Raw genomic sequence first — 6000 nt, 5'->3', positions numbered from 1 at the left:
AAAATGTAGCGGGTTTCCTCTAATGACTACGTGTCAGAATTACCAAATATTTTACATCCAATAGCCGATGATTAATTAATCTATGTGCTCTAGTGGTGTCGTTAAACAAAACAAACTTCTTGATTATTACTGTTTGATTACAGAAATTTGTCTTCACTTAAAAGACATCATTTATGTAATTACTGCAACCTTGGCAGTTAAGAAAATGGCCATGACGAAAACCAATATGCCGGCATTTTTGCGGTTAATGTGTAAGAGAGGAGTTTAATGTGTTAGTATTATTTTAAAAAAAAGTACTTAAGAAAGAAAAATGACATTAAAAATGGAAAATTCCACGGCAAAATAAATGCCGCGGAAATTGAAAACCCCGCGACAAAAAGGTGAATACACCCCATAACGGTAATTGCAAGATTTGTTTTTGTTTATGAAAGTTAAGTTTATTGCAGTAGTGTATATAATACTGACATGTACAACTCGACCATTATATATATATATAATAAGACTTTCGTCTGTGAGTTCGTAATAATAGAGTTCTAACTGACATACTAGTGGGGGGTTTTTGTGTGTTTTTTGAGGGGTTTTTTTTTGGGGGAGGGGGTTTGGGGGGGGGGTTCTTTAAAGATAAATGCGTTTGAAATTTCTCTGTACGTATATATATTTACGAATTTTGTGATTCTGATTAGACAACATGGTGAATGTCCTACTCATTCAGTAACGACGTACAACGATAGAACCATGTTGTTTAAAACTCATGAAATCATTAACTCAGTTTTGACCAATTGTCAAAATATATCCTGTTGTTATCAGGTCGCGAAATTGTGACAATTAGGTTATGTAACATACTGGTTTTGGTTACGCCTCTAAGTGTTCCATAAACAAGAACCCAATGAACTTTCAACAACCTCATTTTACTTATTCCACCAAACAAAAAGAGATATGCATCCATTGGCGTCGGAAGATGTCAGAAACTAGGTGGTAATGAGGTATAATGACACGTCAACTTGAAGGAAACGCCGGGCCGCATCGCATATTGTGGTCTCTTTGGCTTCAATGTTCGCTTTCTCTTTACATACTCCGCTTCCAATGTCTACACCTATCATGCATAGGCTAATGGGCTCCCATTTTTGTAGGGAGCATGCCGATTTTTGCCTGAATTAAGCGAAAATGCCCGAATTTGAATAACAAGGTTTATTCATATTAGCATTACAGCCAAAGAGCTGTATAGGATTGCAAACGAATAACTACATTTTTTTTTTTTTACATGGATTGCAACTAATATTGTGGATAGAGTGATAGAAATACACGTAAAAAGGTATCAGGCCAGCGCTTTTTGCCCGAATTTGAGGGTTTACTCCAGCACTGGGGGGGGGGGGGGGGGGGGGGGGGTGGTACTTGGCTTATTCTATGTTGCGACAATAAGGTTTCTTTTAATAAATGTTTCTTCTAGTTTTCAGATCTCCGGAAGTAAAGAGTGGCGAAATAATTTGGGGTATTTTTTGTTTGTTTGTATTTTAAAAAATAGAACCACGTCACATATATTATTCTGATTAATATAGATTAATGTTTGTGTGATTGGCTATGTAAAAACAATAGTGATTAAATGCAGGAAGATTTGTACTAAGTAGAAGTGGGAAAGTAGTTGGTGATGACTTCCTGATAACTGTACAGATTATTTCTGTGCATATCTGTTAATACGCTCTGTGCAATTATTTAAGCAAAGAATGGGCAGCAATAACAACAACAGCTGAGGTAAGGAGCAATAACTAACTAGTAACGAGACAAACAGCTTGGTATAAAACTACAACCAGAAGACACAGCTTCGCGATGTAGCATATTAGTTTTAAGTTTTTGGAAGAATGTTAATTAACAAGGAAGGAAATGTTTTATTTAACGACGCACTCAACACATTTTATTGCGGTTATATGGCGTCTTACATATGGTTAATGACCACACAAATATATAGAGAGGAAACCCGCTGTCGCCACTTCATGGGCTACTCTTTTCGATTAAAAGCAAGGGATATTTTATATGCGCCATCCCACAGACAGGGTAGTACATACCACGGCCTTTGATATACCAGTCGTGATGTACTGGCTGGAGCCGGTCAGCGGCTATGGAGTCCATGTAGTATCTTTATGGTATTTGCATTCTAACTGCTACATTTAATCGAGGCAATTGTGGAAAACCCCAGCAGTGACCACACAGGCCACTCATCCATTCATTTAAGGTTCAAGCACGCTGTCCTGGGCACAACATCAGCTATCTGGGCTGCCTGTCCAGGACAGTAGGTTAGTGATTAGTTGACAGTGGTTAGTGAGAGAGAAGTAGGTGACGTGGCCTTGTACCTCGTTAAACTCGCTCTGGGTGGTAGTCGGTACCGAGAGGCATACACAATACCTACTCAATGTGCTCTAGTGGTGTATTTTATATACATACATCTTAAGTAGGGTCGTTTTTCATGTACGCAGGTTTCGGCGCGGCGTGGGCGCGGTGCGGACATAGAACGCGGAAAATACGCATCAAAAACTGACATAAGCGTACGAGACGGGGGTTAGATAGAGTAACTGCCCCCACCCACCCACCCCCTTGTACTGGAGCAAAACCTCAAATTCGGGCAAAAATTATACAGATATTCAGGAAAAATGTGTTAACCTGAGACCATGTATTTCCATCATTCTACCCTCAAAATTAATTTTAATCTATAAAAATCCGTAATGATTCGCGTGCAACCCTATATTTAGTAGTTGCTTGGTAGTAATACTAATCTGAATAAATGTTGTTATCCAGATTCGGTGGTGGTGGTGTGTGTGTGGGGAGGAGGGTGCACCATCTTTTAGATTTTCCTTTCACCCCATAACACAACTCATAGACGGTGTGCCCCCCCCCCCCCCCACCCCATGTTGGTGCCCCACCACTATAAACTCCTGGTTACGACAAGGATCGCACCTCAGCCTGAAGTTCTACACACAGTTACAAACCAGTGACCGAGGGAAGATAGAGCTTTATGCTAAACATGCACTAGCTAACATCATTACTTGCTAACATCATTATTAAAGACCTTGATACTAGCAATGTAAACCGGCATGTAGCTAGCGTTTTTACGCTTAGGGGCAACAGTATGGTACCACTCGAAGTAGTAACATATTTTAACAAAGATGACATATCTGTGACAAATTTGGATCTCATCAGCCGCAGTTTTTTCTTGTTTTTTTTTTTCCTTTCTTTTCTGGGTGGTGAGAGTGGGGAACGGGTGTTTTTTGTTTAATTTTTAAATTATTTAAAATTTTATTTTTGTTTCATTTGTTTAATTGTTCGTTTTTATTTTTATTTTTTTATTTTTTTGAGGTGTGGGGTGGGGGAGAGTTTTTGTTTTTGTTTATTTTGTTTTTCATATTTTTGGTTTTGGCTTTTGGGGAGAATGGATTTAATTTAGATCTCTTTTTTTCTTCTGTTTTATAACAATTTTAATTTCAAAATCGCGGCTTTTTTTTTTAACAAACGCTGATTTATATAACCTTGTACTCGTGAGTAACAAACAATATGACGAGCAAACAGTTCAGCCGAGTCCAGGTTGAAAAACATGTTTTCCAGCTGCAGTGGCAATCCGCAGCAAGCGGCATGTGTGTGCCCGGTCACTTGTAAATAAATATTGCGCATTATGTGTGACACTTATTGATTGGCCAGTTGTGAAAACAGCGCGCGGCAAATTGAACGCATCACAACAGTCCAGTATTGATCTCCAACTGCTTCGCACACGGTTGCTTAATGTATTTATTTAATTGCGGCTAGTTCGCCAGCTTTCGGTAGCAGTGACCAAATACTAGGGATTCGCTTCCTAATGCTCCGTCAATTGATTTTTATCACTCGTTTCAGCAGTGGACGTTGTTTTGTTACCATAGTTTCTACTGCCATTATTACTACAGCCAGTGTCAGAACTACTGTTGAGTCTGATATTACTTTTGATTCTGATAACATCTGTTTTTATTAAATTTCAGCTAATAGTGCTACCATCACCACCACTGCTACTACTACTACTACTACTACTACTACTTCTATATAGTAGTAGTAGTAGTAGTAGTAGTAGTAGTAGTAGTATTTGACGAAGTAGTAGTAACATTAGTACCAACCATATTGCTAATTAGTTTCTACTTCAGTGTCCCCATCTCATTAATTTACGCATCCATCCATCCATCCATCCATCCATTCATTCATTCATTCATTCATTCATACATTGATTTATTTACTCGATTGTCAACTTGGTAGAGCGCTCACTTGATGCGCGGTCGGTTTGGGATCAATGCCCGGTGGGCCCATTGGACTATTTCTCATTTCAGCCAGTACACCACGACTGGTCAAAGGTCGTAGTATGTGCTTTCCTGCCAGTGGGAAAGTCCATATAAAAGATCCCTTGCTACTAACTGAAAAATGTAGCATGTTTCTTCTCTAAGACTGTCAAAATGTTTGACATCCAGTAGCCGATGATTAATAATCAATTCGCTCTAGTGGTGTCGTTAAACAAAACAAACTAAGCATAGGGCATCATCAAAGGGACGGGGTGGGAAGGGACAGTAATATACAGAATTGGATGCCCGCACCGCTGCCTCCTCCCGTGCCCGATTTCCATTCTAATGATAACAATCGTAGTATTGATTATTCCATATTTATTAAATTTTTAAGAGCTAAAAATCTACTTCTTCGTAGTGTGGAATTTCCCGTCACACGTCAAATTCCTATGGGAATATATTTCAGGAAATTAACTGAATTTCTTTTACAATTTGATATCTTACAATTGCGTAGGTTGTCGTGATTTTGAATATTATATATTACTAAATAACAAAAAGACGTCATTTTATTATAAAGTATTGCTATGCGATAATTTTTAAAATATAAAATGTTTAAAATCTGAATTCAAAAAGACATTTATTTTACCATCAAAGAACAGACATGTAACGAGTTAGAAATATTAATTTTAAACACATTTAAAATATAGCCTATTATGTCCTATACAAATTAATGTATCGGCACACCCAGACCAACAGATGTTCAGTAGCATTATATAATTATGCATATGCATGTATATATATTGTTTTCTTTAAAAAAACCCATTTCATTACACATTTTTGGTTAAGATCTTGCGAAATAAATTAACCTGCTATACCGAATTGGTTAATATATTTATTTCTGCATTTTGTGGTGTTTTTAATATTGGTTTGCACAATAATGTCATTTATTAACTAATTAAAACAAAGATAAGTTATAAATAGAAAAATACATATATTACAAAAACTGTTTACTGTATACAGAATTCGACGACAATTGGGAACCCTGGTTAAAAGTTCTAGAACGTCACAACTGAGACACATAGTACTTTTGGTATAAAAAAAAAATTTGTTTAAGTATGACGCCAGTTTGGAAGTATATCTATCGTTTCATTTTTTCTTTTCTCCTTTCAATCTTCTTTTTATTTCCACTTTGTCACTGCTCCTTTTTTATATGTTAGTATGTACATTATTTGTAGATTAACATTTTGTAATGATTGTTTACTATGTTAGTATGTAAGGTAGTGAATTCAGGGCCCCAAGCCTGGCATTATCATAACATATTTCTGGGGCAATAAACTGTTTATTAAAAACAAAAACCACACACAAAAAAACCCCGACTAATTAAAACAAATTGCCATTACTACCCACTCCCCCCACACACCATCAGTTAAACTTTGTACAGCTAAACTTAAATTGTATGATATTTGTTGTCTTCAGATATTACTGTTTAATTAATTTGCATATTATATTTTATCATGAGCAGTACGTATTAAATATATATATTTTTAATTGATTGGTCTTCATCAAATAAATGTTATTGGGGGTTTTTCATATAGGAATAAAATTCCTTAATGTTTTAGTGTATTTCATGCTTTCTCTATATTTTTGATGAAAATATATACGTTATATAATATTGTAACTCCCAATTTTATTTTATTATTATTATAAAATAAATTAA

Source organism: Gigantopelta aegis, chromosome 4, assembly GCF_016097555.1.
Source record: "Gigantopelta aegis isolate Gae_Host chromosome 4, Gae_host_genome, whole genome shotgun sequence".
In the NCBI taxonomy this organism is placed as follows: domain Eukaryota; kingdom Metazoa; phylum Mollusca; class Gastropoda; order Neomphalida; family Peltospiridae; genus Gigantopelta; species Gigantopelta aegis.
Note: the sequence above shows the minus strand (reverse complement) of the source record.